At 41.1% G+C, this 20,215-nt stretch overlaps 1 long non-coding RNA gene across 1 annotated transcript; it reads right to left on the bottom strand.

The window, feature by feature from the left end:
- Nucleotides 1–4,813: 4,813 nt before the first annotated feature.
- LOC142907116 (uncharacterized) lies at nucleotides 4,814–19,789 on the bottom strand. The gene is made up of 4 exons (XR_012930805.1): nucleotides 19,581–19,789; nucleotides 10,729–10,828; nucleotides 9,338–9,873; nucleotides 4,814–6,069 (listed from the first exon to the last, which is right to left on the bottom strand). It is a non-coding gene; the product is annotated as an uncharacterized LOC142907116 (long non-coding RNA).
- Between the last annotated feature and the right edge of the window lie 426 nt (nucleotides 19,790–20,215).

Genomic DNA, 20,215 nt, shown 5'->3' with positions numbered 1-20,215 from the left:
ATTAAGAGGCAATGCTGGCGAAAGAGCTGCGGTCTGAAGGTCATCGTAAAAAATACAATTAATTAAGAACAGAAATGATTTAAAACATCTTTCCAGTGGTTACTAAGCCTGAATCCATCTTCTCGGTTGAAATTGTCTCTGTGCTTGTATATGTGAATGGCCTCATGAACGAATCTCTCATGGTAGCCGGTTGGTTTGCAAAGAACCTCCGTCTTGGAGAAGTCAATGTCATGTGAGCCCACTGAATTATAACAGTGATCTGCCACGGCAGAGGAGTTCGTCCTACCGTGTTTCAAGTCTGCTTTGTGTTCGCGGATGCGGTCCAAGATATGTCTTTTGGTTTCTCCAATGTAGCTACTACCACAGAGGCACTTTAGTTTGTAAACGCCCGGGTACTGTATGTCTGGAACAGCATCTTTTACAGATGGAACTAAATCACGGATTTTATGTACTGTGTTGAATCGGACCTGGATCTTGTGTTTATTCAGGATTTTGGAGATCTTTTTAGTGACCCCTGCAATGTAGGGTAAGGTGATGGTTTTGAGTGGCTCCACAAGAGGATCCTTCTTCATGACTGGAGTGATGGCTTTGCGGATTGTGTAGTCGGAGTAACCATTAGCCCTGAGAGCCTGGTGTACGTGCTTGAGTTCACTGGTAATGTGTTCCTGGTCGGAAATGCATTGGGCTCTATGGTGCAGTCTTGATGAGGGAGTTCTTCTGGGATGGATGGTGGTGGGAATCCGGTTTCAAGTAAGCATCTGTATGGGTAGCTTTCCTGTAGACAAAGTGGCTCATTGAACCATCATGTCTCCTTTTAATTAAGACATCCAAAAAGGGTAGTTTGCCATCTTTTTCGACCTCCATGGTAAATCTATACTATTCCATATTCTTGGTTCTTTCGGTAAAGTCACGTTGAAGGGAAACAATAACATAATAATATATATATAAAACAATACAATTCTCACGACGTTTCGACTGTAACACAAACAGTCATCATCAGGTGTGAAAACCAACGGTAAGAAACATTTGAAAGAAGTGGCGGTTTGTATTTATGTACTTATTTTTAAACATTAGCACCACGGACAGCGATTTGGCAGTTTGTTTATAAGGACGAGTCCATCTATGTTCGGAAAAGAGGAGGGGGGAGACGAAAAATGTATGTATGCTGTCTGAAAGCCACCGTAAGCGTGAACAATCAATTAAGACCCGAAATGGTTTATCAAATCCTTCCAATGATTGCTAAGCCAGAATCCATCTTCTCGGTTGAAATTGTCTCTGTGTTTGTATATGTGGATAGCCTCATGAATGAATCTCTCATGGTTTGAGTGATAGCTTTGTGGATTGTATAGTCGGAGTAACCATTAGCCTTAAGAGCTTGGTGTACGTGCTTGAGTTCACTGCCTATGTGTTCCTGGTCGGATATGCATTGGTCTCTATGGTAGGACCAACACCTCGGCCGTGGCACATCACTGTTATAATTCAGTAGGCTCACATGACATTGACTTCTCCAAGACAGAGGTACTTTGCAAACCATCGGGCTACCATGAGAGATTCGTTCATGAGGCTATCCAGAACTAAGAATATGAATGGAAGTTAATCAGGGAGACCAATGTCTGGCAGTGCAAGGGTGCAGGCTGACAACAACGATTAACAATAGATATGCAAGAATTAAAGATCTACATATTCATTGCCCATCAAATTATTGATTTTCAAATATTCTCACGAGTACTTGAAGGAATGTTGGTTATTTTACGTAATTTCTGCAGTACATTTCATTATTTCTGTAAAGGATGTGATTCCTGATATGCAATTCCCGGGTGTCTACAAACTGAGTTGTGGCTGCGGCAGCAGTTACATTGAGGAAACGAAACGACATGTCTCAGACTGCGTTCGTGAATACAAGGCAGATCTGAAACACGGAAGGGCTAATACCTCTGCCGTTGCTGATCATTGTTTTAACGCTGTGGGCTCACACGAAATAGATTTTTCCAAGAAGAAGGTACTCTGCAAACCCATCGGCTACATTCAGAGATTTGTTCATGAAGCCATCCAGATATATAAACACAGACACAACTTCACAAAGAGGATGAGTACAAACTGAGCAATCATTGGAAGGACGTTATTAACCAGGTAAAGTCTTAACTGACTGTGATGTTTCCATCCTACCTGCCTATGTCAGCTGTTATTTTCAACTCTGTGCCTTTCTCCCTCCCTCTGTGCATCTCTATCCAATCTCTACTCCAGTGACCTGAGTGCTGCTGCAGGGTCCACTTTGTGCCCTTCTCTCTCCCCCCCCCCTACTGCCGAGGCCTACTATATAACATTGTGCCACGGCAGATTTCTCGCCTACTTCAGTAGTTTTTTTTTGCTGTGGTTGTCCCACCTGATGACGATTACTTGTGTTGCGATCGAAACGTCGAGATCTATTGTTGTTCTACCTACGTGATTTTACCGAAAAAATCAAAGAGTACATGTACCTTATACGCATTATAGGTTAGAAAGTTACGATCATTCAATATTTGCTTGAACAAATTGCTTGAGCGCATTTTCAAATAGACAAATTGTCAATCGGCCAGCAACAAACAACAATACTATCACAATTTTAAACGGAATTAACATGTGTCACGATCACAAAAGCCTGGTAGTTTACCAGGTATTGGTATACTGTATGTTGCTGCCTAATTAGACGTGATTTATTGTCAAAGCCATGTCGTTTATTTTGGAAAGAGAGATCAAACTAGCAGGAGCTCGTTTGTACTGAGGAGGGGGTCATTGGGCTTGGGTAATTAAGGGGTGCTGCTAGCCACGAGCGTTGATAGCTGCTGCATACCCACTGTCCAGCATACTCTCGTCACACGATGCCAAGCCTCGCAGGTGAAAGGATCTGGAAAATTCGCCTGAGGCATTCACTCCGAGAAGTGAGCCCACACTGGCATACATGTTAACATGTTTCCTGAATTCGGCGAAAATATTAAAGCCTTGGAAAAAGAGCCAATGGGAGAAAATTCCAAAGTTGTGTAGCACAATGGAAGACGTGGAAAGAAGAGTATTTTTCCCACAGTGTACTGGTTGACAGTATGGATGAGACCAAACAGTCAGTCGTCTAGTCCGTGTCCTCAATATAGGTGGAGGGATCGAACCATGGTAGTAGCGCTATTAGAGTGATTAGGAGGCAACTGACTGTCGGTGAGTGACTGAAGTAACTTAGTGCTGTATCAACCATCAACTAGACTGATTTAAATGTAATCATATCAAGTGTATTGATTTAAAAACTCCATGTTCCACCCCAGCTATCAAAACATTTGTGTGCTTTGTGTAATAGTAATAATTAATAATTGGTTAGAGTAAAATAAAAAGCTATGGTGCAACCACACTTCTTAATCACAGGTCAAATGACACTATTTTGCCAAGAACATTCATGCCTTTACTGTTAATAAGAAGAACATTGTGAAATATAAATAAAGTAATGTTATCGTTGACTGAGTTTTTTTTTACTTGAGTATGACGATATTTGTATCACCCCAAACAAGATTTGTTTGCAAGGGAGTGTTTATTGATATTGAAAATATCAAAGCTGGACAGCTAAGTGTCAATGATTATCTAAAGCATAAGCTTCAAATTAATATAATGCAAGGAGTATCCTGTCTATAGGTGTAGACCATATTGACCATATTGTGAGTTAAACAATAATTGGGAGCAGAAACTCGGCTGGCGGATCGGTGCGGCGTCCGCCGTGTTACAGGCACTGTACCGTTCCGTGGTAGTGAAACAGGAGCTCAGTTCTTGAACAAAGCTCTCGGTTTATTGGGCGATCTATATTCCCACCCTCACCCATGGTCGTGAGCTTTGGGTAATGATTGAAAGGATGAGATCGTGGCTACAAGGGGCCGAAATAAGGTTTCTCCGCAGGGTCGCCGGGCTCACTCTCCGTGATTGGGTGAGGAGCTCAGTAATCCGGGAGAGCCAGAGTTGAGCCGCTGCTCCTCCAGATCGAGGAGCCAGTTGAGGTGGTTCGGACACCCGGTAAGGATTCTTCCCAAAAGACTCCCTATAGAACTCTATCGGCCACGTCCCACTGGGCGAAGACCCCGTGGCCGGCAGAGATAACCAGGACAAGCGGACTGAGAAACTAACGAATCAAGAAAACAAATAATGTTAGAAAAAAAACATATCCTTGTGGAATGTCAGGGTTAATTATGAACGTATTGGAATGGCTATCATCAATTACTGTATACATTGATATAAGTTAAACAGCTAAAATCCAAGCTTTAAGATTAATATGGATGCAGAATTATGGAAGTTAGCAAATTTAATTGAAATCTTATGCCTTTGAAAAACGTATATAATATAGATTTGAAGTTGTCGTGACTGCAGTGATCCATACTCTTTGGTTCTTTCGGTAAAATCACGTAGGTATAAAATAAAATCACTTCAGCAATTGTTTCTTGCTGTGGTTGTCCCACCTGATTACGGACGCTTATGTTGCGCCCGAAGCGTCGTGACTTAATTAATTTAATTTTATATCTACGTGACTTTACCGAAAGAACCGAAGAGTAACTTCTATAATGTTCACAAGTCCTGGAAGTAAAACTATAGTGATGCAATAAAAATGTGAAATTGTTGTATTTTATCATGTATTGAAGAATTATATAATGGCAACTGTGCTTAAAAAATAGGATTTTTGTGTTCAAAGAAGGTGAGAACAGGTTAAGTCAACACTTCGGGCATTACACAGGAGATGACATCCCATATAGATGGTTACCGCATGCTGAATATAAAATGAAAGATACATTTAAGAGTAAAACATAAAAACATATTTCATGTGTTTATATTTAACGATCAGAGAAGACAGACATAGAGATATGTCTAACCATTCAGTCCACTTCATTAAACGATATTTATATTCCCAAATTAAAGACTTGTTTAGCTTTGGAACAAAAGCTGTTAACAAGTAGTTCATAGTCTGAAGATGTATGGCAGGCAGTGGGAGCTTCAGCAATTTTGGCTGGCTCCCTTTGGATTCCCATACACACTCATTTTGAGCTATCTTGTCCTGAGGAGACCTAGGCAACAGTAGGATACAATTTACGACATAGGCTTTCGCGACCAATGTTATCCATGAGGTTTTTTCATCTAGAATTCTGGCGATCGCCTGATTAAGCCTGTTGTTATTACTAACGAAACGTTGAATTGTAATATTGTGGGTTTACTCTCTAAAACACCGGTGTCTTGAAATAGTAACTAATTGGCATGTTTAACGACATATTTATATAAATCTAACCCAAAACACCTATATTACGGATGGTTAGATTCACATTGTGGAGATTGCTGTTAAGTGCAATAACCAAATGTATTTATAGTGAAATTCATCAAAGCATTACCAATTAAGTTTAAGTGATCTGTAGAATGCAAATACTGATTTGGAACAATAAGCATAAAATGGATTAGAAACAATGTAAAAATAAAATACCCAACCTCTACTGGAAATATTCGTATATTTATGCAAATATATTTAAATTAACACCATTTATAGGCTGAAATAAATCAATAAAAAAGGAACATCGTCCTAAACATTTATAATCTGTCCAGCTCAATGGAGAATCATCACTTGGACTTTTCAGATGTTGTTTATGCTGGCTTTCAGAGAAAGAATGCTGCCATGTTGGATTCCTGTAGGAATAAATGTATTGATATCGTTCAATAGCTCCTGTAATTGATCCAGTTCCAAAACATATTCAGTTAGGAGTGTCATCGCTTGTATTTTTCCATGAAGTGTGGTGAGGAAGGTGGTTCCCTTCCTTATTTTTTCTATTATTTTTGACAATGTTTTTTGTGAATTTGTATTTTCTTTTATTGTGGTCCGAGTTAAATTTAATTTAATTGATGCTTCGTGAATGTTCTTTTTCATCAGTGATATGTCTTCCATTAACTTTTTGAGGTCGTTACTTTTATTTTCTAACATTGATTTCTTGTTCTTGCTGTCTTCTAAAGCATACCTTTTCAATTCTTGTTTAATATCAAGGTTTTTTTGTCCTACAGATTCTGACCAAATAAAAAATGTAAGAGGACCTGTAAAAGAAAATATTAATTGTAAGTGTCATATAAAGTAGCAATGTCTATAAAATACCATTAAACTTTTGCAAGCAGTTGTGCTTAATCATGCATCTGAAAATAAAAATTTCATTAAAAAAATCGACACGTAATAATAATTGAGAATCGTTATGGAAAATGTTCATAACAAAATCACAGCTCCTTCTCGTATCTGTGTCTCCACAAAAAAATAAACATAGATAGGGAGACCATACATATCCTTCATATATGTATTTCTACATACAAAATAATGGTATACTTTTACAACAACCATCAGCCCCAAAGTGCACTATTTCAAAGATATTGATTCATTCAAACGAGAATACTCTGGACTAGTTTCAACAGTGTATCATTAGCAGAGGCAGGGTAGCTTGAAAATTTGCTGATGAACAGCCAAATACTATAAGCAAGCGTGCTTTCCTTAAGATATGGGTCCTGATTCGGGTTAGATCGCGTAAATATACATATGTTGTTAAACCCGACACCACATGACATCCACAATTAGTAAGATTTGTCATGTAAAAAAACATGCCAATTCTTTACGAGTTCAGCACACTAGTGTGTTGGGGAGTAACCTTTAAAATTCGAGTATAATGTTTCGCCAGTAATTACAACAAACATCATAAGGCGGACAGACAGAGTTTGTGGAGAAATCCTCCTGCTTCGGTCTTAAATAGAGAGATAAATGTGAAGTCGTCACTTGTAAACCAATAAGATGCGAGCACCAGGGGCGATGGGGTGAGGTTAATGTATGCATATAAATTACAATGGATAACCATTACAGGTTGGTATATTCATAGGGTAATCAACATACATTATGCATTGCACATTATGAATGCATAACATACATATACTTACTGCCGATTTGGGGGTGCTAGAAACGCAATACCTGTCATTGTCTGCTCACAGTTAGTCACCATCGACGTATGCTTATCTGTATAGGCATGCAGTTAAAACAGTATATTACTTGATAATTTACTTCCAATTAGCACTAGGTCTGTAGCTATCAGAATAGTTAAAATAGTTTGTATTTCTCTAAATTTCGATAGATTATCTAATAGTATTGGCCTATAGCAATTAGTTTTGCACAGAACTTCAACTTTATACAAATCGAGTGCCCTTGTAAGCACACGTGTTCTACCACTATCAACAATTGTATTTGGGAGTATTTAATAGTCCTTTGGTGTTATTTTTGTCTCATTCTGATCATTCGTTCTGTCTGACCAACATAGCATTTGCCACAGGAGCAATGAATCGAGTACACAACTTCTATTTATAGCTTTGGTAATACATCTTTAGTACCAGATGTTATTTGTATTTTATGAACCGTGCCAAATCTCACACGGATGTTTTTTTTTTCCAACAATCGGGTTAATTTATCAGTTACTCCCACTATGTATGGTATTTTAATAGTTTTAATTGCTTGATCAATTTCAATGCTTGTGCTATTTGATTTCATTTTGGCATTGTGCCTTGTTGATTTGTGCATCATTGTAACCGTTCAATCACAGCACTTCTTTAACATGTTTAATCTCACACCTCAGAATTTCACAATCTGACACTTTCTTAGCCCGATATATGAGCGTCTTGATGAGAGAGGATGTATGTGATGGTGTGACTGCATTCATATAGGCTCCAGTTTTCTGTTGGTAGACACTGTTATTTTACCGTTTCAGCCATGGCCAAGCCGGCCACACCCAATTCTGTCATGCCCCAGCAATAGCTTTAAGCACACTAAAACCCTCTGTTTGGTTTATATATGTGGATGACAAATTGGTGGTCTGCCCACACGACAAATATACACTTAATAAATGTCTAAATCATCTCGACTCGTAAAACCCTGGAAATAGAGGTTGTCTGGTCTTCCAGCCACTGATAACATGATCCACTGAAGATGTACCCATCTGTTTTTGCCACGTTGCATGAATGGGGGACAACACTTTCACGCAGCGTCCTACTTTATCCATCCAGGAAAAAAGGACAGTTTAACAATCAAATCTTGACAAATCTTGGGATGGCACAAGGGGCCCTTGTTTCCTGTATTCAGTAATGCATTGTTTAACTGTACGAAATTACTTAATTCAAACTTGAATTGGTGAATGTAAAAATTGTGTTTATTTGTAGGCAGTCACGAGGCAAACGTATGACGAGTAATGCTTCGTGGGATAACAGTAGTTAATTGATTAGGTGCTTTCGTGACTGCAGGAATTACTCTTTGTTTTTTTCGGTAAAGTCACGTAGAAATAATAAAAAATAAAATTACGTAATAGCATACGACGTTTCGATTGCAACACAAGCAATCATCATCAGGTACAGAAGAGCTAAATTTAAGAGAGAGAGGAAACACATAACCGCAGATATATATACAGACATTAAGTAGAGGGAATTAACACAGACACACCAGGGGATACAGAGAGAGACGGAGAACACTAAATCAAACAGGGTTTAGCAAAATTTGGAAACTATATAAAGCAACACAGACGGTCGGTTAAAACACAATTAACGCATGGTCTGGTAGATTACGCTATTTCAAAGATTGCTAAATTGTAAGTTATCGCTGTGTTGTCTCTGCCTGTGTTTGTGCCTTGTGTCTCCGAGTGGGCGCTGCGACAGCCTCCGCAGTCCCCTGTGTGACAACTCTTGCCCTACTCGCACCGTCCTATGATATGTGCTCTTCATGCTAATTTTTTGTCCCATTGTCTCTGAGCCCCAGCCCCACCATCTCTGTCTATTTAAGGCGTCGTCACAGAGATGCGGCTTTACTTCTTCACTGTTTGCCTTTCTCTCCCCATATGTCTCTTTACGGTCTGTGCTCTACCACTCTCTTAAATTTCACACTTAACTTACAATTAAGCAATCTTTGAAATAACATAATCTCCCAGACCATGCATTAATTGTGTTTTAACCAACCGTCTGTGTTGCTTTATATAGTTTCCAAATTTTGCAAAACCCTGTTTGATTTAGTGTGCTCCGTCTCTCTCTGTGTCCCCTGGTGTGTCTGTGTTAATTCCCTCTACTTAAGGTCTGTATATATATGCGGTTATGTGTTTCCTCTCTCTCTTAAATTGAGCTCTTCTGTACCTGATGATGATTGCTTGTGTTGCAATCGAAACGTCGTATGCTATTATATAATTTTATTTTTTATTATTTCTACGTGACTTAACCGTAAAAACCAAATAGTAACAGTAGTTATCTTAACGAGAGACACAGGAATACAGAATAAAACATTTGTTTTGTTTGTACTTACCAAAAATTGGAAAACGGTCACATTTGTCTTCAAAATCGATCATTTCCCTTTCTACTCTCTGTAGGTTATTGGTAGCAATATCAAGTGCACTTTGAGCATTTTCTGACACTTTTTTTGCAGTTGTTACTTGTTCCAATTTGTCGTCTTTCACTTTCACAATACAAGTCATTCGAGATTCCATAGATGCCAGCAAAAGTTGTTGTTCAGTCAAAAATCTTTGCATTTGTGACTGTTTAAGAACTGCATCTTCTGTTTCACTATGTAAAGTATCAAGCATTTCGCTTGTAAATGTGAGTGCCACATTAAATTTGTGGTTTACTTGGTCAATTTTACATTTCAAGATTTCTTGATATGAATCAAGGTTTTCACCTGCTTGGCTGATAATATATTTAAATTCTTCGAGAGCTCCCATACCTTTAATAAAAGCCGGTAGCACTACAGATTTCAGCTTACATTGAATATTTTCATTTGTCGACAATGTCATCATGATTCCTGATTATGGAAAGTTCTGGAAGCCTGAAATCCGAAGTGATAACCTGAAATGAGAAACTTGAATGTATTATGTATGTTGTATTCTTTTCGACTACACTCGTTTAGCTCGCCATTAAACCGATTCAACTCGTTATGGTATGATAAAACCACTATTTATTAACAACAATATGTTGGACAATTTAAGAAAACTAAAAGGTAGTGGGGAGATGTAAACTCCCTGGTCTGGTATACAGGAGGTCGTGGGTTCCACCTCAACCATAACAGGTATATATTTGGAGTTTGCATGTTCTCCCCGTAGTCGCGTGGATTTTTCTCTGGGTCTTTTCGGTTTTCCCTCCACATTTAGAAAAATGTGTTTAGAGTATTTGGCTGATATATATAAAAAATCAAGACTGATATAAATGTCTATGTGACAAGCTACTTCGTAGAGTTATCAATAGTGACCAGGTCGTTTCTCAAAAGCAGTTATATAGCTCAGTGGGCCTTATGTGGTAACATATTCACATTGTTTATAGTTTAACATCAATGTACTGTATACTGTCTTTGGTCAGAGTTCTACTGCTCACATTGACTTATTTAAATCACTGTATCTTGGTTGGAGTACTGGGTTTCTTCACGTAATTTTTGGAATAATGTCCAAGGACTCCAAGGTTACAAATAAATACATTGGCAATCCCCAAAGCCAATGTTAAGCTTCGAAGGTAACGTGTGCCCATTGAAAGTAACTGCAATTGGGGTATTGTTTAAAGCTTACATATAATTCTCAAGCCTCAATCGCATACCATTCCATGCTAAATCTACGTTTCATGTTTATTTTTCTATGAACTATTTTATAAATGTACATGTATGCTGGCCCGTACAACTTTTTTCAACGGTTTTATTAAATGATTTTACTTAACTGGATTCCTTTGTCGTGTTCAAATCTTGTAATCAAAATTTCTTCCACTTCCCGCTGTCCAATTAATTGCACACGTACTCAGATCCGGTGACAATGCATGCCTGTATCAAAATGGGCATCAATTAGTCAATTATTTCGCTACTTTAAAACAATTAACATTTTGTATGGACGCCTTATTATTTATATATATATATTTATGTAGGTCAAAAACACCGCGGTCCCTAAATTGTGGAATCTACTCGCACAAAAAGCGGCGCCGCGTCTCAGGCGCCATTGACGTACTTCTCGACCGTAAGTTAAACGAAGTTGTGAATAAAACCATTGCATTAAAAAAATAACTTTTTAAAGGAGTATTTTTAAAATATATAAACACTTTAAAACGTTTTGTCTTTCAAGTGCAATGTTTGGTTGTGAGTCTGTGTCTTGTGAGTCCTTGTTTAATAGCTCAACTCATAACTAATCTTTTCTTCCATTGAAATACAGGAAATCGTCGATTATCTGGTGGCTGAGGGGGGAAGGAGGCACCGGATTTTCAAAATTACATTACAACCATCATCATTATTTCAAACAGCATATTTTTTCACATTCATATATAACATAATTTCACTTAAAGCTTTCGTGACTGCAGGAATTCATATTCTTTGGTTCTTCCGTTAAAGTCACGTAGATAGAAAATAAAATAAAAATGTAATTAAAAAATATATATTGTTTAAAATTGTATTTTATTGTCTGAGTGACTTTACCGAAATAACAAAATAATATAACATAATTTGTTTAGGCTAGAAGATTTTTTAGTATTTTTAATTCGTTTACTATATGAAATTGACGTAAATATCCATATAGACAAAACATTAATACTGGACCGTACTTACCACTCTAATCTCAAAGACTCTGCATCATGGGGTGCAGTATTTGTAAGTATACTTAGTGTATAATGTAGTCTATATAATGTACGACACTCAAATAAAGCGTAGCTATGTTTATTGTCACGGTACACGTTGCTGATCGCTTGACTGGGTATTAGGCTTTGGAGCGGTTTTGCCGGTTTAGTCGGATCGGTCCGGGACCGCCGGATAATATTGGATAAGCGCTCGATATATAGTCAATGCTCTACTGTATGCTCATTTTCGGATCTCAATTTTAATGTCACACATTTTCTATACAATGTGACATGCAACAGCATTTGAGGAAGTTTTTTGGCGACGCCACACTGACGACTCCAGCAGAAGGTGTATGCTACCACTTACAGCCAGCAATTGCTACTATTTTCAATCGCTGCTGATGCACTCAGCCAGCAGAATTGGGTTGGCAGCCAAGGAAGCAAGGATGACTGCTTGGGAATGTCTTCATCCAACAATTCATTGACCATAGCTGATGTGATTAATTATTGTATTCGTTTCCAAATATATATTTTTTAAGTTATCTGGATTGAATCATTGTTTAACTACATATCATTTTGTAATTCTAATATTTCCCAACATGTATTTTGTGTTGGAGAGAAATTAGGTCCTTGTTGGTTTCTTTAGCTTCCCCTGTTTTCAAAGCACCATACATTTCTATAGAGTTTTAGTCATACTCTTATTTATCGAATGTTTAAGAAAACAGTCATGCAAAACAAGAAGGCAAGTACCAGGAAAGGGGCATCATAACAACAATATATTCTAGTACCTAATGAAGCAACTGGAAAAACAACAAAGAACAATACATTGTCTGAGAATGTCAAGAGTACAACTATGTAAAGGTGAAAGGTCGCTTTCCGTTCCCTTCATGACGCTCTCGTGCAGGCTCCACCATTAAGCTACCCCGATTTTTCCACACCCTTCCTGCTCGATACTGACGCCAGCAATACAGGTATTGGGGGTGTGCTCTCGCAGGTTATCGATGGTGTGGAGCACGTGGTGGCTTATGGCAGTAGGGTCCTGTGTCCGGCGGAGCAGCAATATTGTGTCACACGTCGGGAGCTGTTGGCCATTGTATATTTTATACAACAGTATCGACCATATCTGTACGGCCGGCATTTCACCGTCCGTACAGACCATGCGGCATTGCAATACGCCTTGCGGGTAGAGCAGCCCTCGGGGCAATTGTCCCAATGGCTCGAGGTCCTTCAGGACTTTGATTTTACTACCACGTATTGGAAGGGGGTTCAACACGCTAATGCAGATGCCCTGTCTCGTCTGCCACCCGCCTCCGATTGCGCTTGCCTCACGGGTTCCGGGCGTTGCAAGCCGCCAGATGATAGCACTGTGTTCGACGCTCCAGTCCTTGCTGCCGCCACCGAAGACCCCTTGTCGGTGGGTCCTATCGAGCAGGGGGGTAAGGACTCCTTGCTGGGGATGTCCGTTATGGAATGGGGGCGCCTCCAGATGGAGGACGCATCCCTCCTCGCGTTGCGTCGTCGTGCGGGGGATTCCTTGAAGGGAGTGACGGGTGTTGACTCGTTCGGATTGCACCAGGGGCTCCTGCTGCATTGGGACGGGAAGGCCCGCCGGCACAGGCTGGTGGTGCCTTCCGCTCTACGGGGTAAGGCCGTGTGGGCTGCTCACGAGCGGCTTTTGCACTTGGGGACCCACAAGACCCTTGCCATGCTCCAGCTGCATTTCTTCTGGCCGTGTATGGCTAGGGACGTGGATGACCTCCTGGGTGCATGCACTCAATGCGCCCAACGGAAACCACCAGCGAGAGCCGCCTGTCTGCCGATACAGTCAATTACAGTCTCTCGGGTTAACGAGCTAGTTGCTCTTGACATATTGGGGCCTTTCCCCACGACCCCTAGGGGTAACAAGTACCTGCTAGTTGGCGTGGAATACTTTACATGCTGGCCTATGGCATGGCGCCTCCCCAACCAGTCAGCAGCGGCCGTCGCCGAGGCCTTTGTCCAGGGCTACGTCCTCGACAAGGGTGCTCCCGAACGGCTGCTGACTGACCAAGGGAAAAATTTCTCGGGGGTCCTTCTGCACGAGGTGTGTGCGCTTCTGGGTACTAAGAAAATTCGAACTTCTCCCTATCACCCGCAAACTGATGGTATGGTAGAACGCCTGCACAGGACCCTCACGTCTATGTTGTGCCACCAAGTGTGTGACTCCCAGACTGATTGGGACCTTCAGATCAATAGTCTTGGCGGCCTACAAGATGGCTCCTCACGCGGCGACCGGTTTCTCGCCATTCTTCCTAATGTATGGTCGCGATATTGACCCGCCTATTACAACTCAGTTGCGGGTCTCCGAACCAAACGAGAAATCAAAATTGGCCGACCACATAAAATGTAACATCCGGAGGTTGACCGAAGCGTGGGAGGCAGCCGCCCAAAACTCTCATTCTCATCAGAAGGCCAACGAAAGGTTGCGGTCTCACAAGTCACACACCCATGCGTGGCAGCCTGGGGACAAGGCTTGGTTGCACTGTCCTCAAGTGCCATTGGCAACTTCGGCAAAATTGTTGCGGCCATGGAGGGGTCCGGTGAAAATTGTACAAGTCATGCGGCCGCAATGTATCCGCATTCAGTGGGGAAAACGCCGCTGGTACGTCCACCCCTCACGGCTGAAGTCGTTTGTGACACCTCGCGCCCCTCCACCACACAGGCCGAGCATGTGATGTGTCCGCTGACTCTGGGACGGCAACTTTGCCGCCTGGCCCTGATGTACCACTAACTGTGCCATCTTCAGGTGCCCCGAGGATGACGGCCTCCGGGCCGCTTGCGCCACCTCGCGGGGATGAGGGCTGCCCTCCCGGGACGTCGGAGTGTGGTGCACCCGCACGGACAGCGCCCACCACCGGCATGGCCGGTTTCCCACCCTACGATGGGCCCGCGAAACGGACTCGTGCTAAAACGCGCCGGTTGTTGGCACTTGTGTCACATTTGTTATGTTCTTCCCTTTCTGCATGGTCGCGTGGCTCAGGTTGCATGTGGGGAGGGGGGGGGGGGGAAGAATGTATATATTGTACATAGTGAAATTTTGTGTAGGTGGGCTTGGTTATTTATTGGGGTGTTTGTTATTATGAGGCACGCACAGTTGGGGTTTTGTTACATTTTTATTGTTGATGTTGTTACAGCCGGGACGGCTGCGAGCTGTACGGGAGGGGATGATGTAGGGGTGTTGTGAGATGCAGAGGTACAGCCGATCCTTGGTGTGATCCTAGGTGGCTACAACCACGTCCGCTTCTACAGCCCCGCCCAGTGGTTTGTGGGTATAAAGGGCGGGCAGTGAGAGAGCTCGGGGAAGAGTGTTGGGGCCAAGAATGAAGTAACCAGGGAAGAAAGAAGACCAGCTAAATAGAACCCTGGGACTCCCCTGACCGCTGTCCTTCTCAGGATCGGCAAGGCAAGCCAGCGGTACGGCCCCAGTAGCCACAGAGCCAACGTCCTTCTAAGGGCCGGTCTGGTTGGTGGGGTGCCGTGATCTGAGCTTAACCAGGGCCAGATCAGACAACCTACCCTAGAGCCCTTAGCTGGAGGAACCGGGGGACATAGGCTTAGGCTAGATAGCCTAGGGGGAAATTCCTAAGTGTATTCGGGTGAAGGGGCCGCTACCCCTTCAGTGTGACCCCTTGTTATAAATAAATTTTGATTTTAAAGCTTTCGTGACTGCAGTAATTCATATTCTTAGCTCTTTCAGTAAAGTTACGTTGAAGGGAAACAATAAAATAATAAAATATATATAAAACAATAAAAATTCTCACGACGTTTCGACCATAACACAAACGGTCGTCATCAGGTGTGTCGGTTTGCATTAATTTATTTTAAACGGCGTATTTATTTATTTATTTAAAAACGTCAGTGCCACGCGCAGCGATTTGGCAGTTTATTTAGAAGGACTAGTCCATCTATGTTCTGAAAAGAAGAGGGGGGAGACGAAAAATTAATGTATGCTGTCTGAAAGCCACTTTAAGCGTGAACAATCAATTAAGACCTGAAATGGTTTATCAAATCATTCCAATGATTGCTAAGCCAGAATCCATCTTCACGGTTTAAATTGTCTCTGTGCTTGTATATGTGGATAGCCTCATGAACGAATCTCTCATGGTAGCCAGATGGCTTACAAAGAACCTCTGTCTTGGAAAAGTCAAAGTCATGTGAGCCTACTGAATTATAACAATGATCTGCCACGGCCGAGATGTTGGTCCTAGCATGTTTAAGGTCTCCTTTGTGTTCACAAATGCAGTCCGAGACATGGCGTTTGGTTTCTCCAATGTAACTACTACCACAGAGGCAACTTAGTTTGTAGACACCAGGGTACTGTATGTCCAGAATCACATCTTTTACAGACGGAACCAGATCACGGATTTTATGTAATGTGTTGAAACGGACCTGGATCTTGTGTTTATTCAAGATTTTGGAAATATTTTTTTCTGATCCCCGCAATGTAGGGTAAAGTGATGGTTTTAAAAGGCTCCTCAAGAGGGTCCTTCTTCATGGTTTGAGTGATAGCTTTGCGGATTGTATAGTCAGAGTAACCATTAGCCTTAAGAGCTTGGTGTACGTGCTTAAGTTCACTGCCTATGTGTTCCTGGTCGGATATGCATTGGGCTCTATGATACAACGTCTTGATGAGAGAATTCTTCTGTGATGGATGGTGGTGGGAATCCGGTTTCAGATAAGCATCCCTATGGGTAGCTTTCGTGTAGACAGAGTGGCTCATTGAACCATCAGGTCTCTTTTTTATTAGGACATCCAAAAAAGGTAGCTTGCCATCTTTTTCGACTTCCATGGTAAATCTGATGGCTGGGTGTATGGAATTGATGTGGTCGAAGAATTGGTCTAGAGCAGGCCGGCCATGTGGTCAGATGACAAAAATGTCATCCACGTACCTCTTCCATAAGGTTGGGCGCAGAGTGGCAGACTGGATGGCGTCAGTCTCAAATTTCTCCATGAAAATGTTAGCTATAACCGGAGATACGGGGGAGCCCATTGGGGTGCCCTCAGTTTCTTTGTAGAAAGTTCCATTCCAAGTGAAGTATGTATTGATTAAACAGTGACTCACCAGGTGGGGTACCTCAGTGTTTAGTCCTTGATGAACCAAGTCTTCAATGATTGCGATGGTGTCAGGTATAGGAACCTTGGTGAATAAGGAAACTACATCAAAACTGACAAGCAGGTCGTCTGGGGACAGGGAAATACCCTTGATTGTCGATACCAGGTGAGTAGAATTTTGTACCGCAGAGGAGTTTTTTTCCAGTGAAAGGACGCAGGATTTCAGACAAAAATCGAGCCAGTTTGTAGGTGGGGGAGTTGATAGTAGAGACGATGGGACGAAGGGGTGTATCTACTTTATGTATTTTTGGTAAGCCGTATAATCTTGGTGGCCTGGCAGCAGAAGGTTTCAACGAAAACTGTTTTTATTGATCAATTAATGTGGTTGAATCAGAAATTATTTTGTTGGTTTGTGTGACGAGGCTGTTAGTGGGATCTCTTTTTATTTTTGTATAACTACCATCGTCGAGTAATTCTTTAATTTTGTTGTTGTATTCTATTTTATCCATGATGACAGTAGCATTGCCCTTGTCAGCTGAGAGGACTACAATGTCATCCCTCTTTTTAAATTTACATAATTCAAAACGCTCATCTTTGCTGAGGTTGCTAGCTGGCATCTTAGCGTTTTTGAGGGTTGCAGCGATTTCAGATCTTGCTACGTCTGCAGCGACGTGACCCAGGCCCCTGAGAGCAACGTCTACTTGGGCAATTATATCATTAACTGGTATGTGTTTAGGTGTGACTGCAAAGTTTAGACCTTTAGCTAAAATGGATTTCAGACCATCGGTAATAGAACTGTTACTGTGATTAATCCGACTTTGTTAACGTCTAACTTTTTGGTGTGTGGGTCCGGTCTTTTGTTGAAGAGGAGGTTAAATTTGGAAATCAGGTTGTCCTTACTTTTGGTCGACATAGTAGCAGCTGAAGAGGCAGTCATATTGTCTACATGTTCCCAATCCGATGTGGACATTGTTGCCGTCAATGATAAGTGTGATTTGTAGAGTGTCTTGTCTAACTGATCTAGTTCGGTGCGTATAAGTCTGAGTTTTTCTGAGATAAGAGCTAAGCTAGTTTTGAAAATAATTCGTTTCGCATTAGAAGAAGTTACAGCAGCAGAGGTCAGTGTAAATGCGATTGGTATTACCCCAGAGTCACGGCATCTCTTCAGAAAGGTGAGAGACTCGATCAGCTGAGCCTTCTTATCCCGGAGTTTGTTGAAGGATCTTAAAGTTATGTGGAAACCCTCCCCGTAGAGGCGGTTAAATTTTGATTTAAAGCGTGACTGCAGTAATTCATATTCTTAGCTCTTTCTGTAAAATGAATTAATGCAAACCGACACACCTGATGACGACCGTTTGTGTTATGGTCGAAACGTCGTGAGAATTTTGATTGTTTTATTTATATTTTATTATTTTATTGTTTCCCTTAAACGTGACTTTACCGAAAGAGCTAAGAATATGAATTACTGCAGTCACGAAAGCTTTAAATCTAAATTTAACCGCCTCTACGGGGAGGGTTTCCACATAACATTAAGATTCTTCAACAAACTCCAGGATAAGAAGGCTCAGCTGATCGAGTCTCTCACCTTTCTGAAGAGATGCCGCGACTCTGGGGTAATACCAATCGCATTTACACTGACCTCTGCTGCTGTAACTTCTAATGCGAAACGAATTATTTTCAAAACTAGCTTAGCTCTTATCTCAGAAAAAATCAGACTTATACGCGCCGAACTGGATCAGTTAGACAAGACACTCTACAAATCACACTTATCATTGACGGCAACAATGTCCACATCGGATTGGGAACATGTAGACAATATGACTGCCTCTTCAGCTGCTACTATTTCGACCAAATGTAAGGACAACCTGATTTCCAAATTTAACCTCCTTCTAAATAAACTGCCAAATCGCTGCGCGTGGCGCTGACGTTTTTTATAAATTAATAAATACACCGTTTTAAAATAAATAAATTAATGCGAACCGACACACATGATGACGATCGTTTGTGTTTACCGAAAGAGCTAAAAATATAAATAAATAAGTGCTGCCTCTACTCTACCGTCTCCGTGTCACTGGAACCCACTACACATATACAGCTGTGTGGTATATAGTAGGGTTGATAGAATAAGACATAGTGTAATGTTACAAGTCTAATATTTTATAGTCTAAAGTAAGGGTAGTGTATAGTAATGCATTGTATAATTCAAAGGTGGAGTTTTGTCTATGGATATAATAATATACCATGCAGTTTAGATTGGAAGGTATAGTAATGTATTGTATAGTAGTCCAGTTTATGGCATAGTTATAACGCAACACAGGACAGAGCAGTGCACTTTGGATGTTCCCTTTCTTTCTCTGTGTGCTCGGTCACCACCCTCCTCCGATCCGGTGGTGGTGCTGGGTAACATGCTAATTCATATGTTAATTCCGCCTACATAGCTTAAAACAGGTCAAATAAAATTTAAAATAAAAGAAAACAACTAATTAAATCACGACGTTTCGGAGGCAACGCAAGCTTCCGTCTTCAGGTGAAACAGTCACAGCAAGATAGCTGCATCTTCAGGTGGAACAGTCACAGCAAGATAGCTGCATCTTGCTGTGACTGTTCCACCTGAAAACGGAAGCTTGTGTTGCCTCCGAAACGTCGTGATTTAATTAGTTTTCTTTTATTTTAAATTTTATTTTACCTACGTGAGTTTATCGAAAAAAACAAATAGCTAGCTTAGCAGTGATCATTGTAGCGCTGTCTTTCCGACAGTTCTGTTTCTTCACCTAAGGCTACTTGTGCTGTGGCCGAAACGTCGTGATAATTTTATATTATGTTTTATTTTATTATTTCCCTTATACGTGACTTTTTGGAAAGAACCAAGAAGATGAGCCTACCTTGTCGCCAGATGTTCTTGAGAGGGGAGAAATGGATCTTGGATCTTGCAATCGCATCAACCGGAGGAGCACAGCATGCTGGAATGTGGCTTGGTCTGAGCTGATTGGCTGTTTGAAGAGTACTTGCCTGATTGACTAAAAAGCAAGGTGTTGGAAGCTCATTGGTCAATATATTCTAAATAGAGATATATAGCCTATTAATTTTGTTAACTATATTTTGACTGGAGAACGAGGTCGTGAATTTTGCAGGTTGGGAAAGAGCTTAAATGGCCATCTCGGGGTATCTTCTGGAACAAGCTCCCTACATGCACGTGTTGTGTTTTGGCTTTAACATAGGAACCCTGATTGCACATGCTTCGCTTGCGACTCCTTCAGAGTTGTAGAAAAATAATGCTGCTGAATTATGCATTTGCAAAGACCTTGTGGTTGATGGCAAGTGCAAAACATTCCTGTATTTTTTATGTGGATGGATATACATGAAATATTTTTTTTGTCTGCATATGTTTTGTTAATATATTCTCAACAATCCCATTTGCATTAGATTTTCATGATAACGGTTGTAACCCCCAAACGTGCTGCATACAGGCAGATACAGTAGACAACGCTAGTGCATTTATATTTTCAGCGAGATTTGG

This window comes from Petromyzon marinus, chromosome 75, assembly GCF_048934315.1.
Source record: "Petromyzon marinus isolate PM22_M1 ecotype Great Lakes invasive population chromosome 75, UKy_Petmar_22M1.pri1.0, whole genome shotgun sequence".
Lineage (NCBI taxonomy): Eukaryota > Metazoa > Chordata > Hyperoartia > Petromyzontiformes > Petromyzontidae > Petromyzon > Petromyzon marinus.
This window is presented reverse-complemented; position numbering and strand designations above follow the sequence as displayed.